The sequence below is a fragment of the Saccopteryx leptura genome, chromosome 4 (assembly GCF_036850995.1).
Source record: "Saccopteryx leptura isolate mSacLep1 chromosome 4, mSacLep1_pri_phased_curated, whole genome shotgun sequence".
NCBI lineage: Eukaryota > Metazoa > Chordata > Mammalia > Chiroptera > Emballonuridae > Saccopteryx > Saccopteryx leptura.
Genome location: NC_089506.1, coordinates 124,050,478 through 124,068,520, shown reverse-complemented (window position 1 = coordinate 124,068,520; position 18,043 = coordinate 124,050,478). Strand labels below are relative to the sequence as shown.

Sequence of the window (18,043 nt, the reverse complement as noted above, 5' to 3'; positions counted from 1 at the left end):
CTCCACTCAACATGCCTCTTCCCCAGCTTTTCATGGGGAGAGGAAGAAAGCAGAGAAGATTCAAGTGCCCGAGAGAGGAAGCAGATACGGGGGAGAACCATGCTCTGGGCCTCCTGCTAAGGGGGAAACTGAGGATGCAGGTGAGGGGGTTGGGCTTCCCATCCTGGTCTCTGATGGCTGTGGGCTCCCTGCCCCTCCTCCTCCAGGGGAATAAAAAGAAAAAAAAGAAGACAACCAATCATCGAAAAGTCATTGTTTCACACGATCTCAGCTTTTTGGGGAAAGAATTGATTTCACTAATGAATTTGCCAATGCCTGTCAGAGAGCTTTACCGAGCCCCTTGGTGGCTGCTGAGTGGCTGCCACCTTGCATGTGGGAGGGGGTGGTTAGCTTGGCCTCATTGCCTATCTCTGTGGCTCACCCATGGTGGGCATATCTAGGATACAACTTGGAATTTGTGGGTCCCCCACAGCCCTTCACCAGGGGACAGTGCCTTTGCTGAGTGTCCCCACCTGTGCCCGCCGGGTGCAGGTGGGGATGGAGACTGGACCTGCCTTGGGTCTTGGGAAGAGGAGAGGGCTGCTCTCGGGGCGCCAGCTGCTGGTCTGTGCTGTGGTCTTTGCTGTGGCTTGTGTGGTGGTCTTTGCTGTGGCCCGTGCTGTGGCCAGTTCCAGGAAAGGACTCCTTTTGCAGTACTTGGTTCCACTGAGTGTGAGGACACCTGCCTCACATTCTTGGGTATGCTCACAGGGAGGCCCTGAGCTGTAGTGGTGCTGGGTGCTGTCACAGACACATGGCGCTTTTTAGCTTTAGTGGTGACACCGTATGGTTGATACAGGGGCCCTGTGGGGCTGAGGGATCTGGTCAGCTTCTTTAGCCATTTCCAAGAGTGCTGGAGTTTGGAGCCCCTCGCTGTCTGTTCTGACATGAATCAGTAGTCCCTCTGCTCTGCTCACCCTCACCTTTGGGGGGTCTGAGGCAGTGAGGGTCTAGGTGTTGAGAGAAGGGGAAGGGCCCTTCCCTGGAAGTTGGGGGCTGACTTCTGAGCCTAGAGAGCCCTGGCTGTCCTCCCAACATGCCTTGCCTGAGCCAGTACTGCAGCCAGTACCTGACACCCCCTCTGGCCTCGGAGCACAGTGGTGATCCTGAGGCCCAAGGACATACATGGAAGTGAACTGTTTTAAATGGGAAATAGGACCTCTATAAAGGCACTTTTAACCCTTAAAGCATTTTGAGACACCTCCTCTTTGGAAGTTACCGTCATGTATTTAGTTACGGAAACTTCAGCCTTTGAGGGTAGAGCTGATTCAGGGAATAGCCAAGAGCCACTTCGTTCTGTCTGTGGGTCTGGCACACTGGACTTAGCATTAGATCCACTTGGCTCTGTCTGTGGGTCTGGCACACAGGAGTTAGCATTGGATCCACTTGGCTCTGTCTGTGGGGGTCTGGCACACTGGACTTAGCATTGGATCCACTTGGCTCTGTCTGTGGGTCTGGCACACAGGAGTTAGCATTCGATCCACTTGGCTCTGTCTGTGGGGGCCTGGCACACAGGAGTTAGCATTGGATCCACTTGGCTCTGTCTGTGGGGGCCTGGCACACAGGAGTTAGCATTGGATCCACTTGGCCATGTCTGTGGGGGCCTGGCACACAGGAGTTAGCATTGGATCAACTTGGCTCTGTCTGTGGGTCTGGCACACAGGAGTTAGCATTGGATCCACTTGGCTCTGTCTGTGGGGGCCTGGCACACAGGAGTTAGCATTGGATCCACTTGGCCATGTCTGTGGGGGCCTGGCACACAGGAGTTAGCATTGGATCCACTTGGCTCTGTCTGTGGGGGCCTGGCACACAGGAGTTAGCATTGGATCCACTTGGCTCTGTCTGTGGGTCTGGCACACAGGAGTTAGCATTGGATCCACTTGGTTCTGTCTGTGGGGGCCTGGCACACAGGAGTTAGCATTGGATCCACTTGGCTCTGTCTGTGGGTCTGGCACACAGGAGTTAGCATTGGATCCACTTGGCTCTGTCTGTGGGGGTCTGGCACACAGGAGTTAGCATTGGATCCACTTGGCTCTGTCTGTGGGGGCCTGGCACACAGGAGTTAGCATTGGATCCACTTGGCTCTGTCTGTGGGGGCCTGGCACACAGGAGTTAGCATTGGATCCACTTGGCTCTGTCTGTGGGCCTGGCACACAGGAGTTAGCATTGGATCCACTTGGCCATGTCTGTGGGGGTGTGGCACACAGGAGTTAGCATTGGATCCACTTGGTTCTGTCTGTGGGGGCCTGGCACACAGGAGTTAGCATTGGATCCACTTGGCTCTGTCTGTGGGTCTGGGACACAGGAGTTAGCATTGGATCCACTTGGCTCTGTCTGTGAGGGTCTGGCACACAGTTAGCATTGGATCCACTTGGCTCTGTCTGTGGGGGCCTGGCACACAGGAATTATCATTTGATCCACTTGGCTCTGTCTGTGGGTCTGGGACACAGGAGTTAGCATTGGATCCACTTGGCTCTGTCTGTGAGGGTCTGGCACACAGTTAGCATTGGATCCACTTGGCTCTGTCTGTGGGGGCCTGGCACACAGGAGTTAGCATTGGATCCACTTGGCTCTGTCTGTGGGGGCCTGGCACACTGGACTTAGCATTGGATCCACTTGGCTCTGTCTGTGGGGGTCTGGCACACAGGAATTATCATTTGATCCACTTGGCTCTGTCTGTGGGTCTGGGACACAGGAGTTAGCATTGGATCCACTTGGCTCTGTCTGTGAGGGTCTGGCACACAGTTAGCATTGGATCCACTTGGCTCTGTCTGTGGGGGCCTGGCACACAGGAGTTAGCATTGGATCCACTTGGCTCTGTCTGTGGGGGAGTGGCACACAGGAGTTAGCATTGGATCCACTTGGCCATGTCTGTGGGGGCCTGGCACACAGGAGTTAGCATTGGATCCACTTGGCTCTGTCTGTAGGGGCCTGGCACACTGGACTTAGCATTGGATCCACTTGGCTCTGTCTGTGGGGGCCTGGCACACTGGACTTAGCATTGGATCCACTTGGCTCTGTCTGTGGGGGCCTGGCACACAGGAGTTAGCATTGGATCCACTTGGCTCTGTCTGTGGGGGCCTGGCACACAGGAGTTAGCATTGGATCCACTTGGTTCTGTCTGTGGGGGCCTGGCACACAGGAGTTAGCATTGGATCCACTTGGCTCTGTCTGTGGGGGTCTGGCACCAGGAATTATCATTGGATCCACTTGGCTCTGTCTGTGGGTCTGGGACACAGGAGTTAGCATTGGATCCACTTGGCTCTGTCTGTGGGGGTGTGGCACACAGGAGTTAGCATTGGATCTACTTGGCCATGTCTGTGGGGGTGTGGCACACAGGAGTTAGCATTGGATCCACTTGGCCATGTCTGTGGGGGCCTGGCACACAGGAGTTAGCATTGGATCCACTTGGCTCTGTCTGTGGGGGCCTGGCACACAGGAGTTAGCATTGGATCCACTTGGCTCTGTCTGTGGGTCTGGCACATAGTTAGCATTGGATCCACTTGGCTCTGTCTGTGGGGGCCTGGCACACAGGAGTTAGCATTGGATCCACTTGGCTCTGTCTGTGGTGGCCTGGCACACAGGAGTTAGCATTGGATCCACTTGGTTCTGTCTGTGGGGGTGTGGCACACAGGAGTTAGCATTGGATCTACTTGGCCATGTCTGTGGGGGCCTGGCACACAGGAGTTAGCATTGGATCCACTTGGCTCTGTCTGTGGGGGCCTGGCACACAGGAGTTAGCATTGGATCCACTTGGCTCTGTCTGTGGGTCTGGGACACAGGAGTTAGCATTGGATCCACTTGGCTCTGTCTGTGAGGGTCTGGCACACAGGAGTTAGCATTGGATCCACTTGGCTCTGTCTGTGGGTCTGGCACACAGGAGTTAGCATTGGATCCACTTGGCTCTGTCTGTGGGGGTGTGGCACACAGGAGTTAGCATTGGATCCACTTGGCTCTGTCTGGGTGTGGCACACAGGAGTTAGCATTGGATCCACTTGGCTCTGTCTGTGGGCCTGGCACACAGGAGTTAGCATTGGATCCACTTGGCTCTGTCTGTGGGGGCTGGCACACAGGAGTTAGCATTGGATCCACTTGGCTCTGTCTGTGGGGGTGTGGCACACAGGAGTTAGCATTGGATCCACTTGGCTCTGTCTGTGGGGGTGTGGCACACAGGAGTTAGCATTGGATCCACTTGGCTCTGTCTGTGGGTCTGGCACACAGGAGTTAGCATTGGATCCAGTTGGTCATGTCTGTGGGGCCTGGCACCCAGGAGTTAGCACTGGTTTCAGTTTCGGCTTCACTTCTGGTTTGATATGTGGCCTTGAGTGAATTACTTAATCCCTGTGAGCCTCATTTTCCTATCTCTGAAATAGGATCAATCACCCTTTCCTGCCCATAAGGCAGCTGGGTGGGGAAATGGGATGAAGCAGTAAAGACCCTACCTTGGTCAGCAAGCTGGCAGTGCCATTGTGTTCACTACTCTATGTATATCATTTGATTTAATCCTCAATAGGGCTGGGCGAGGCTTTCCTAGCCACCCAGGTCTCCTTCAGCATCTCCCATGCTGTGCTCAGGTGCAGGGACCCTCCAGTGATGCTTTCAGCCTTGGTTCTTCCTCACTGGCTCTCCTCAGGTTGGAGTGGGGAATGCCCTGGAACCTGATACCTAAGGAATCTATGGATTACAGTGTAGGAGGCACTCCATCCATCCAGCATCCATCAACCCATTCATCTATCTATCCATCCATCCATCCATTTACCCATCTACCATCTATTTATCCATTTATCCATCCATCCATCCATCCATCCATCCATCCTTCCATCCATCCATCCTTCCATCCATCATTCACCCATCAGTCTACCACCCATTCATCCATCCACCCATCATCCATCCATCCATCATCCATCCGTCTGTCCATCTGTCCATCCTCCAACCCACCCACCCATCCATCCATCTGCTTACTCATTCAGCCATCCACACATAGTAATGACATGTCATGCTACCTCCATCAGCATTTATTGAATAAGTCATGGCCTGAAAGGTCTACTTGTCCTCAGCCCTGGGCTGGGTGCTGGATGTGTGCGAGCCACGCTTCCTTGCCACGAGCATGTGGGCTAACAGTTGGAAATTTCCACCCTGACCTCTACACAGGACTTCATTCTACTGTGTTAGTTTGGCTTTCCTCGCCTCATATCCTCTCTCAGTCCACCGTCCCTCCCCTCTAGCTGGTTAATAAGGTGATGGCCGTAGGGGAGGTCTGGCTCCATGAACCTTTCCTTCATATGAGCATTTGTATTGCGATTTCAGCTGCTGTGGTGTTGCTCGGGGCATCAACCTTTGATGGGGATGCCCTCTGACCCTCTTGTTTCCCTGGTTCCAGTGCTCTTCATCACCAAGCTTCTGCCTGACCTCTCACCCATGCAGGGTGTTCAGGTTCACAGACCCAATTGGACTCATCTGTCGGGCCTCATCAGCTGTGATATTTGGCCACATGGTGAAGGTACTATTCACGTTGTCACCTCTCCTTTCAACTTCTTGTCTCTCTCTCCTGAGGGGTAGTGATGTGAAACGGGGGCAGGAATCTGCTTCCTCTTTCCTGTCTCATCACATTCTTGGGGGCTTTCATCCCCCCATGCCAAGGAAAGCCTCAGGTCTGCTCTGCAAGGCCCCTTATTTTCCTGGGATGCCCCAAAGCCTCCATTTGGGTTGGAGGTAGGCATCATGGCTGCATCTCAACACAGACGTAGCATCCTTAAAGACTCTCAGAAATCTAACACTGGTGTTAGGTCATATCTGAGTCTCGGTGGAGACCTGTACCCCACCTGCCTCAGAGCTGCATCCTTGTACCCTCTTCAGTGGGAGAGGGGACTGTGTGGGACTCCCCAGCCCTGGAGGGATGGGTGACAGCTGAGCTTCCGCAGTGCAGGCTCCCAGCTGAGCTTCCACAGTGCAGGCTCCCAGCTGAGCTTCCACAGTGCAGGCTCCCGCCTGTCCTGTTTTCTGTTGCTGACCCCTGGAAGGCAGGCTAAGGCTGGTCTGACCAGGTGATCTCAGGTTGCAAATCTCTCCACCCCAATTTCTCCATCTGCTAAATGGAGAAATAACTTCGTGCCTGACCTGGAGAAAAGGAAGACGTGAGATTATGCAAACAGCTCCCATGGCCAGTACATGTCCTTTACTGCAGCAGTCATGATTGTCCCCCAGCAGGCTAAGGATGACTCTTGCTGGCTCACAGTGTTTTGGAGAGGATACACAGAAATGCCACAAGAAAGCATTTATTGAGTACCTTCTGTGTGCCAGGTCCCAACTGGGCTGCATCCACAAACAGATGCCTGAGGGTGTGTGATAACCCTGTGCCGATGTGAGCAGGCTGTTCTCAGGGTGGTCCTGTGGAGGGGCAATAGGGTATAATGCTGGAGGAAGCTGAGTGTCCCCTGCTTTATAGAGGATGAACAGGAAGCCCAGGGAACAGAGGGGGCGGGTAGAGCCACACAAGCAGGGACGCAGAGCCCAGCAGGCCCTGTCCCCAGCAGCTGGTGTTAATTGTTGCATTCCTTTTGGACAGTCTGCACCACCACTCTGGTGTCTTGGGCACACCACGGCTACTGCAGCCATCAAGTGGACAGGCTTTGGGGGTGGTGATAGAGCCATTTCACAGGGCTGCACAAGCCCTTCGGGGAGGAAAGGGAGCTGCTCTCTCTCCCCTGACCCCAGGCAGGATGCCTGCTTGGACTTCTGAGTTCTGGGTCTCAAACGCAAGCCATTTCTTCTCAGGAGAGCAAGGGAGGGTGGAGAGGTGTGAGTGTGTCCCCTGGAGTGGCGTCCCCATGAGTGAGGGCTGGTGTGAGTGTGTCCCCTGGAGTGGCGTCCCCATGAGTGAGAGCTGGTGTGAGTGTGTCCCCTGGAGTGGCAGCCTTAGGTCCCAGGACCCCATGCTTTGGCCGCCTGTGATGGCTCTGGACGGACACCTGCTTGTGAGCCATGCTGGCCTCCCAGGGCTGATTCCTGGGACCCGGCCAGAGCGCTGCACCTTGTTGGCCATGGTGGCCTCCAGCCCTCAGTGAGGATCTGCTTGGGAACTTGACTTTTCTGTAAGATTTCAGGACAGGCCAAGAAATGTTCTGTTATGAGTGCCTGCAGGTGATTCAGACCTCAGTGAGCAGGAGGCAAGCTGGTATTTCCCGGGGGCAGGGAGCCAGCCACCCCAGGTCTGGGCCTCCACCCAAGTGAGTCACTGGCAACGTAGAGGTTGGAGCAGGTCAGGGTCCTGACCGGAGCCTCAGGGGATGTGCGGGTGCTCAGAATCAGCACACGTGAGCATGAGCAGCAAAGCTGGAGTGCTCCTGTCCCTCTTCTGCTGTGGTCCTGTGCCGTCTCTGTCTCCCTGCTGGTCTTCCTTGAGGCTCCTTGACTGTTCCCGCATGGGGGAGTCCAGTGCCCAGCCTCCACCAGCCCTGAGCAGGATGCCTGCCAGTAGTGAGCCTTAACAATGAGGAGGGGATGGCCAGGAGCGCCAGGTGGGAGGGGACAAAAGGGACGTCCTGCACTTGGTGCCTCGGCAGGGTGTGGCAGAGGCTGTAGACCAGCTGTCAGTCATCTCTTCCTAGAACGTCTTGCCCTCTGCTGTGTTAAGAATTGAGGGCTTGGTGCAGGTAGACCTCAGCACACAGTGGTTGTGGGACTTCAGTGACATTTCATCTGATGGAGCCAGTTGGTTCAATTGTGTGAACAGGGTTGGCCCTTCATGTGGCTGGAAGGGGACCCTCCTTGGGAAACACTCAGTGGGCCTCTGTGAACAGGCGCTTCCTTTCTGGGGCAGATGAACTCGGTCCTCGTTTTGGCGGGAGAGCACCATGGGGTTTGGACTCTGCCCTACTTCCTGTGATGGTTCGCATGGCTCAGATGGTGGCAGGGGGGGCAGTCCAGGGAAGTGAGAGCCTGCTGAGGTACAGACCACAGCTGTGGTCTTCCTGAGACCACCCGTGACCCCAGAAATGGTTTGTTACAGTGGTCACAGTATTCTTCTATAAAATGTGTTCCACACATTTGAGATTTATCTAAGTGGCAGCATGGTGGTTTTTGCATGAAGTGGGCATGCATGTACACTCACACTCACACATGTACACACATGCACATACATGCACGCAACACAATGCACACACACATGAACATACATGCATGCATGCATACACTCACACATGTACATGTACACAAATACAGACATAGTCTTTCCAACTAGCTATAATATGGAATCATCAAAGGGGAAGCTTCTATGCCCACTAAGAACCTCCAGAGATGGTGCAGTAAGCCGAGTGTGTGGGAGCGTGAGTGTGAGTGTGCGTTCCTAGAGGCTGAACTGGACTCCTGGCTGCAGCCAGCTGTGGGGGTGAGGACCAGGGTGGGTGGGGGAGACACAAGGCCACTGGGCACAAATGGAAGAGGGAACCCAAGTCTCAGTGATGAGGCTAGATTGGATAACAAGACATGGAATCAGATCGTCTTTTGGGGAAAGAATTGTGGATTTTCTTCTTGTTTTCATGGAAGTGTGTGGAAGGGAAGGTGGTCATTGAAGGATCAGCTGGCTGGAATGACACTGGGCACCTTCCTTCCCCTGTGCCCTCAGGGCTGAGTGATGCCAGGGTGTCTGGAGACGGAGCTGTGTGCAGGGGCGAGGGGCGGGGTCTCAGGATGGCGGGTGGCTGTCCTGGCACAGCCCTGGCTTGTGCTCCCTGGGATTCCCCATCATGTCGGGGGTCAGCAAGATACATGTGGCCTCTTGATCCCAAACCAAACACAACTCTTCCTTCTTTTCCATCTAATGTGCTGCTTGGAAGGCGAGGAGGAGGGGGCAGGATAAAGCCAGACCTAGTGCCTCCTGGGCCTGGATTATTATTATTATTTTTTTTTATAATTAATTTTATTTTTTTAATGGGGCAACATCAATAAATCAGGATACATATATTCAAAGATAACAAGTCCAGGTTATCTTGTCGTTCAATTATGTTGCATACCCATCACCCAAAGTCAGATTGTCCTCTGTCACCCTCTATCTAGTTTTCTTTGTGCCCCTCCCCCTCCCCCTTTCCTTCTCCCTTTCCCTCCTCCCCCCCGTAACCACCACACTCTTATCAATGTCTCTTAGTTTCAATTTTATGTCCCACCTACGTATGGAATAATGCAGTTCCTGATTTTTTCTGATTTACTTATTTCGCTTCGTATCATGTTATCAAGATCCCACCATTTTGCTGTAAATGATCCGATGTCATCATTTCTTATGGCTGAGTAGTATTCCATAGTGTATATGTGCCACATCTTCTTTATCCAGTCATCTATTGACGGGATTTTTGGTTGTTTCCATGTCCTGGCCACTGTGAACAATGCTGCAATAAACATGGGGCTGCATGTGTCTTTACGTATCAATGTTTCTGAGTTTTTGGGGTATATACCCAGTAGAGGGATTGCTGGGTCATAAGGTAGTTCTATTTTCAGTTTTTTGAGGAACCACCATACTTTCTTCCATAATGGTTGTACTACTTTACATTCCCACCAACAGTGTATGAGGGTTCCTTTTTCTCCACAGCCTCTCCAACATTTGCTATTACCTGTCTTGTTAATAACAGCTAATCGAACAGGTGTGAGGTGGTATCTCATTGCCGTTTTGATTTGCATTTCTCTAGTAGCTAAAGAAGATGAGCATCTTTTCATATATCTGTTGGCCATTTGTATTTCTTCCTGGGAGAAGTGTCTGTTCATATCCTCTTCCCATTTTTTTATTGGATTGTTTGTTTGTTTGTTGTTGAGTTTTATGAGTTCTTTGTATATTTTGGATATTAGGCCCTTGTCTGAGCTGTTGTTTGAAAAGATCATTTCCCATTTAGTTGGCTTTCTGTTTATTTTGTTATCAGTTTCTCTTGGTGAGCAAAAACTTCTTAGTCTGATGTAGTCCCATTCATTAATTTTTGCCTTCACTTCTCTTGCCTGTGGAGTCAAATTCATAAAATGCTCTTTAAAACCTAGGTCCATGAGTTGAGTACCTATGTCTTCTTCTATGTACTTAATTGTTTCAGGTCTTATGTTTAGATCTTTGATCCATTTTGAGTTAATTTTTGTACAGGGGGAGAGACTGTAGTCCAGTTTCATTCTTTTGCATGTGGCTTTCCAGTTTTCCCAGCACCATTTATTGAAGAGGCTTTCTTTTCTCCATTGTGTGTTGTTGGCCCCTTTATCAAAAATTATTTGACTATATATATGTGGTTTTATTTCTGGACTTTCTATTCTGTTCCATTGGTCTGAGTGTCTATTTTTCTGCCAATACCATGCTGTTTTGATTGTCGTGGCCCTATAATATAGTTTGAAGTCAGGTATTGTAATACCCCCAGCTTCATTCTTTTTCTTTAGGATTGCTTTGGCTATTCGGGGTTTTTTATAGTTCCATATAAATCTGATGATTTTTTGCTCTATTTCTTTAAAAAATATCATTGGAATTTTGATGGGAATTGCATTAAATTTGTATATTGCTTTGGGTAATATAGCCATCTTGACTATATTTATTCTTCCTAACCAAGAACAAGGTATATTCTTCCATCTCATTATATCTTTTTGATTTCCCTTAACAATGGTTTATAGTTTTCATTATATAAGTCCTTTACATTCTTTGTTATGTTTATTCCTAAGTATTTTATTTTTTTTGTTGTTGCAATCGTGAAGGGGATTATTCTTTTGAGTTTATTCTCAATTGTTTCATTGTTGGCATATAGAAAGGCTATTGACTTCTGTATGTTAATTTTGTATCCTGCGACCTTACTGTATTGGCTTATTGTTTCTAGTAGTCTTTTTGTGGATTCTTTGGGGTTTTCGATGTGTAGGATCATATCATCTGCAAAAAGTGAGACCTTTACTTCTTCTTTTCCGATATGGATGCCTTTTATTTCTTTGTCTTGTCTGATTGCTCTGGCTAGAACCTCTAGTACCACATTAAATAAGAGTGGACAACCCTGTCTTGTTCCTGATTTAAGAGGGAAAGCCTTCAGTTTAGTGCGATTTAATATGATGTTAGGTGATGATTTATCATATATGGCCTTTATCATGTTGAGATATTTTCCTTCTATACCCATTTTGTTGAGAGTCTTAAACATAAAATTGTGTTGTATTTTATCAAAAGCCTTTTCTGCGTCTATTGATAAGATCATGTGGTTTTTGTTCTTTGTTTTGTTGATATGGTGTATTACGTTAACCGTTTTACGTATGTTGAACCATCCTTGAGATTCTGGGATGAATCCCACTTGATCATGATGTATTATTTTTTTAATATGTTGTTGTATTCGATTTGCTAGTATTTTGTTTAGTATTTTAGCATCTGTATTCATTAGAGATATTGGTCTGTAGTTTTCTTTTTTTGTGCCATCCTTGCCTGGTTTTGGTATGAGGTTTATGTTGGCCTCATAAAATGTGTTATGAAGAAGTATTGCTTCTTCTTCAATTTTTTGGAAGACTTTGAGTAGAATAGGAACCAAGTCTTCTTTGAATGTTTGATAAAATTCGCTGGTATAGCCGTCAGGGCCTGGACTTTTATTTTTGGGGAAGTTTTTAATAGTTTTTTCTATTTCTTCTCTACTAATAGGTCTGTTTAGGCTTTCTGCTTCTTCTTGACTCAGTCTAGGAAGGTTGTATTGTTCTAGGAATTTATCCATTTCTTCTAGGTTGTTGAATTTAGTGGCATAAAGTTTTTCATAGTATTCTACAATAATTCTTTGTATATCTATGGTGTCCATGGTGATTTTTCCTCTTTCATTTTGGATTTTGTTTATATGAGTTCTTTCTCTTTTTTCCTTGGTAAGTCTTGCCAAGGGTTTGTCAATTTTGTTGATCTTTTCAAAGAACCAGCTCCTTGTTCTATTAATTTTTTCTATAGTTTTTCTGTTCTCTATTTCATTTATTTCTGCTCCGATTTTTATTATCTCCTTTCTTCAGCTGGTTTTGGGTTGTCTTTGTCTTCTTTTTCTAATTCCTTAAGGTGTGAAGTTAAGTGGTTCACTTGGGCTCTCTCTTGTTTGTTCATATATGCCTGAAGTGATATGAACTTCCCTCTTATCACTGCTTTTGCTGCATCCCATAGATTCTGATATGTCGTATTGTCATTTTCATTAGTCTGTATATATCTTTTGATCACTGCACTTATTTCTTCTTTGAGTCATTCATTTTTTAAACGTATGTTGTTTAGTTTCCACATTTTTGTGGGATTTTTTTCCTCTTTTTTGCAGTTGAATTCTCGTTTCAAGGCTTTATGATCAGAAAATATGCTTGGTACAACTTCGATTTTTCTGAATTTGCTGATGTTGTTTTTGTGGCCCAACATATGGTCAATTCTTGAGAATGATCCATGTACACTGGAGAAAAATGTATACTCAGTCACTTTGGGATGAAATGTCCTATAGATGTCTATCATATCCAGGTGCTCTAGTGTTTTGTTTAAGGCGACTATGTCTTTGTTGATTCTGTGTTTGGATGACCGATCTAGAGCCGTCAGTGGTGTATTGAGGTCTCCAAGTATGATTGTATTTTTGTCAGTTTTTGTTTTAAGGTCAATAAGTAGCTGTCTTATATATTTTGGTGCTCCTTGGTTTGGTGCATATATATTAAGAATTGTTATGTCTTCTTGATTCAGCGTCCCCTTAGCCATTATGAAATGGCCATTTTTGTCTCTGAGTACTTTTGTTGTCTTGTAGTCAGCATTATCAGATATGAGTATTGCTACGCCTGCTTTTTTTTGGATGTTATTTGCTTGGAGTATTTGCCTTTCACTTTGAATTTGTTTTTATCCTTGTTACTTAGATGAGTTTCCTGTAGGCAGCATACAGTTGGATTTTCTTTTTTAATCCATTCTGCTACTCTGTGCCTTTTTATTGGTGAGTTTAATCCGTTTACATTTAGTGTAATTATTGATACTTGTGAGTTCCCTATTGCCATTTTATATATTGCTTTCTGTTTTGTGTCTTGTTTGATCCTTCTTTTTCGTTTTTCTATCTTTTGTTTTTATTTGGTTGTATTCCATACATCTTTCCTCTGTTGCTATCTTTTTTATCTCATGTGCATCTGTGGTGGTTTTTTCAATGGTGGTTGCCTTTGAGTAATGAAAAGGGTTCCTACCCTGTTCATTGTAGTGAACTATTTTGTGAGTACTTTTGCACTCCATCGTCCTTTGCTACTGTTAATCTCCATCTCCCCCCCCCCCTTTTTTTTGTTGTTGTCATAGTTTAAATTTGGTTTTATTGTGTTCTTCTTGGAGCTTTTACTTGTGGCTTTGTTTTTTTTTTGTTCTTTGTATCTGATTTGAGAACCCCCTTCAGTAATTCCTGGAGTGGGGGTTTTCTGATGATAAATTCCCTCATCTTTTCTGTATCTGTGAATGTTTTTTTTTCTCCTTCATATTTGAAGGATAGCTTTGATGGGTATAGTATTCGTGGCTGAAAGTTCCTCTCTTTCAGGACTTTAAATATTGGGGTCCACTCTCTTCTAGCTTGTAGAGTTTCTGTTGAGAAATCTGATGATAATCTAATGGGCCTTCCTTTATATGATGTATTCTTCTTTTCCCTGGCTGCCTTGAGAATTTTTTCGTTGCTGTTGGTTTGTGCCAATTTCATTATGTTATGCCTTGGAGTAGGTTTGTTGGGGTTAAGAAAACTTGGAGTTCTGTTTGCTTCTTGAACTTGAGGCTTTAGTTCTTTCCACAGGCTTGGGAAGTTCTCATCTATTATTTGTTTGAGTATGTTCTCCATTCCATTTTCTCTCTCTTCTCCCTCTGATATACCTGTTATTTTTATGTTATTCTTTTTGATGGAGTCCGATAATTCTTGTAGGGCTATCTCATTTTTTTAAATTTTTGAGTCTTTTTCTTCTTCTCTCTGTTGTGCCTCAAGTTGCTTGTCTTCTATTTCACTAATCCTCTCTTCTATCTGACCTGTTCTATTAGCTAAGCTTGTTACTTCGTTTTTCAACTCGTGAATTGAGTTTTTCATCTCTGTTTGATTTGTTTTTATAGTTTCAATTTCCTTGGAAATATATTCTTTGTGTTCATTGAGTTGTTTTCTGAGCTCCCTAAATTGCCTTTCTGTGTTTTCTTGTATATCTTGGAGGATTTTTAGGATTTCTATCTTGAATTCTCTGTCATTTAGCTCCAAGGTTTCCAATATATTAAATTTTTTCTCTATAGATTTTTCCTCATCTAGCTGTGTTACCTCTCTTTCTTTTGTATCCATGATATTCGATTTTCTCTTCCTTAATGGCATCTGAGGGTGGTTTTGTTGATAGTATTAATGAGATTTAATAAAGAATAAAAAGTTAAAAAATAAAAAATCGAAAAGAGTTTTTTTAAAAAAAAAATTAATAATGAAATAGAGAAAAATAAAATAAAATAAAAATTTAAAAAAAAAGGAAATTATTCCCTGCCTCATTTTTTCCTCTCCTCTCCTCTCCCCTCTTTCTTGAGAAAATCTTGTGGTGAACTGTGAATTATAACAAACAATGCCTGTAATGGAGGGCCTGAATTGGGGAAAAGTAATAAAGGGGCAAAAAAAAAAAAAAAGAAAAAAAAGAAAAAAGAAGGGTATGGACCCACAAGAAGCAAATAAGGAAAAAATTTGGGTCAAGAATAAAATGATTTGCTTTTAGGTGTTGGTTGACTAAGATTTATGATGAGAGGAATAAGAGGGAAACAGAAAAATGGGGGGACAAATTAAAAAATTACTATTGTATTTAGTGGAACAAGAACTAGATAAAATGGAGAGCCAGGGATGGGAGCACTGCTAGTGAGTTAAAAAGGTGAAGTAAAAACCCCCCAAAATGCCACAAACATAAGTTTGAGTCCCAGATAAGATAATTTGTTTGTTATTGAGGTTTGAATGAGAGTAGATGTAAAGGAGAAAGGAAGAAACTAATATAGAGGGAGAAAAGAAAGAGAGAGAGAGAGAGAGAAAGAGGGAACCACTAAAAGAAGAAAAAAGAAAAAAGAGGAGAGAGAGAGAGAGAGAGAGTTAAGGGTTTTGGAGTGCAACCCTCATAGAGAGAAAGGAAGAGGAAAGAAAAGATAATGGGAGATGTAACACTTATGGGTAGTGTAGTTCAAGGAGAGGAGAGAGTAAGACCGGCAGAGAATTAATCGTCCAAATTGGAAGAGGAAAAAAAAAATATCAAGAATGAAGATAAGAGAAACAGACGAACAAATATAATAAAATGGGATAGGTTATAAAGTCTGCAGATTATTCTTGATTTTGAGAGGTTATCTTCTTGCTTTTTCTTTTCTTTCCCTCTTCCTGGTCGGTGACTCTGTACCCCAGGTTCTGCCCCTTTGGCACGCTCAGGTAGAGGTTTGCTGTTGATAAGTCTCTATGGCAATGTCATGTATTGTGCTTTAGTCTCGTTGGCAGTCGAGACTCATTAGCATTTATAGGGTCCGACAGTGAGAGAGTCCGTGTTCCTGGAGCCTTTCTCCTAGTCTTTCCTTCCTCAATTAGTAGCCTGATGATCCAGCTATGGGATTGCTGCTGCCTCTGCCTCTGCCTCTGCCTGGATAGTAAGAGGTTCAAAGAGCTGGCAACTCCCCACTCTATTTCCACTCAGCACAGGGCTCTGGGTAAGGCTCAGTCAGTCAGAGCTGCTAGCATAATCAGGCGGGGCTTCCACCCACTCAAAGACCTCTGGCTCTGCCACTATGTCCGGTAACACAGGCGGGCGCCCACTTCCGGGGCGCTTGGAGGAAACTCCCGCTCACTATCTGCGCGCGCAGACCAGGATATCAGACCGGCAGTCTCACGCTCTGAGTGAAACCCCCAACCGCATGGAAAAGTTCCAGTGTTGGAATTGGCTCTCGCTCCGTCCCCGTGCGCGGCTTTTGCAAGGTGCTAGGGCGGCCTGAGATTCTGCTTTGGCCCACACAAAGGCCCCTGACTCTGCCCCTCTGTGCGATAACATGGGCGCGCACTGCCGAGGCACTTGGAGGAATTTCTCGCTCGTAATTTGTGCGCGCAGACCAGGATATCAGGTCGGCCGTGTTTCCCTCTGAGTGAAACCCCCACCAGCACGGAAAAGTTCCACCGTTGGAATTAGTTCTCGCTCCCTCCTGTGCACGGCTTTCCCAGGGCGCTGGGGCTGCCCAGAGATTCCGCTTTCGGTCCACACAAAGGCCTCTGACTCTGCCTCTCTGTGGGACAACACGGGCGCCCACTCCCGGGGCTTTGGAAGGAATCTCTCGCCCACTATCTGCGTGCGCCGACCAGGGGATCGGGGAAAATGGCTGCCCTGCTTGTCTTTCTTTGTCTGGGTTTGGCGCGAGTATTAGCTTGTATTGCCCGGGATGCCACAGGAACAGTTTTTCCTCGGCGTGGATCTCCGTGCCACAGCCTGGTTCGGCCGTTTGTGCTGCGGCCTGGATCTATTCACCCCCTTTGCCCGCCTCAGTTTCTATATTCACAGATCCTAGAGAAAGCCGCCCTGTTTAGGTTAGTGAGGAAAGCGGAGCATTTCTTACTCCCTATTTCCTTTGGGGTTTGGTTATATATTTAGCCAATTTTTCGCTCGACCATACCTTCGGGTGTATTGTGAAACATCTGGAGGCTCCAAGGAGAGGTTTTTCTGTTTCTGGTTGAAGATCTTGTTGAGTTTTGGAGGAGATTTATCGGAATCGCTTCCTACCCCGCCATTACTCTGACGTCATCCCTTGGGCCTGGATTCTAATCACTGTCCTCACATGAGCACTGGGGGAGCCTGGAGTGGGGGCCGCATCTGTCTGTGCAGACTCCTCTCTTTTTAAAAAGTAAGAAGGAGGAAAGATGGTTCCAGCAATGGAGATGAAAGGGTGGAGCAGTCCTCGTTTGCTCCCTCTTTGTGCTCCTGCTGCCCAGAATTCGTTACTGTCCTAGAACAAGAAGGAGTTTATTTGTAGGAGTCGTTTTTTCCCCCTTGCTGTGGTAGGTGGTGGTGGTAGTATGTTTTTATTTTTTGTTACTTTTTATCCCTTGCTGCTTGGGGTGCAGGTGGGGAGATGTTCTCTTGGAGAGAATGGTGCAAGCAGATGGTACACCCCCATGTCTAGAAAGTGCGGGAATTAGAGGCTCCGAGTTATGTAAGAGCATGGAGGGGGTGGCCGGGACGCTGATGGACCTGAGGACGAGTTGAGGCAGGCTGATGTCTTCCTCAGGGTCCTCGGGGAAGGTGGCCAGGAGCCTAGTGGCCCTGTTGTAGTAGGTGCCACCCACAGGTGGACGTCAGGGTTGGCGTGGCAGATGGGAGATGTGGAGGGTGGGGGAGCTCCAACCGGAGGCGCAAACTTCCGGACTCTGCGGGAGGACCCATTCTCTCCTTGCTCATTCCTGCTTCTCTTTCTCCAAATCCACCCCCGGCAGCTGAGACTGACCTTCCCGTTTTCTCCAAGCTCCTCCATTGTCATCTGTCAATACCACGAGACAGAGCACACCTGAGAACAACACTGTCCTGAGCTGTACAGTTTCCCAAAGGCTACCTGGTGCAGTTCCCTTTCAGACAGGGCTCGGTCTGACCCACCAGGTGGGACTGCATTGGAATACTGACCAGCCTTGGTTGGGAACCAGGCACCATGCCGGTCAGCTGTGGGAATAGCGTCCTCACCTACACATAGGGCCGCTGTGAGAATAACAGCCAGAGCCTATGGACCTGACCTCTACCTCTGCACACAGGAAGGAGCCCCTAAATTCAGTGGGCGGAGCCAGGGCAGGTGTGTAAACCCCTCTGTCCGTGGTGTTTTCCGCGAACCTCAGTCTCTGGCACTCCAGCCAGCCTCACTGCCCATTCTGCTGACACTGGCATGTCTTTCCTGGTTGGCCATTTGCTCTGAATTTTCTCTGGGCAATAGCCAGGATTGTGCAGTGCTGCGAAACACCTGCTCTGTCTGCACTAGTGAGCTAATTAATGGGCTTTGAACCTAAGACCACGATGGGGGCACATGGTCAGTTTGCTTAATCTCCCCAGCTCGTTC

General features: G+C 47.4%; 1 protein-coding gene across 3 annotated transcripts in view; it reads left to right on the top strand.

Annotated features, from left to right (window-relative positions):
• The window catches only part of RBFOX3 (RNA binding fox-1 homolog 3), a 376,035-nt gene that overhangs the window by 40,430 nt on the left and 317,562 nt on the right, over positions 1–18,043 (top strand). The window contains exon 1 of one of the 3 annotated variants that reach the window (XM_066381460.1): positions 96–140. The exons of the other annotated variants lie outside the window; for them this stretch is intronic. The gene's annotated coding sequence lies outside the window, so the exon portion shown is untranslated. Of the gene's footprint in view, positions 1–95; positions 141–18,043 lie in introns of those variants that run through there. 3 annotated transcript variants of the gene reach the window in all.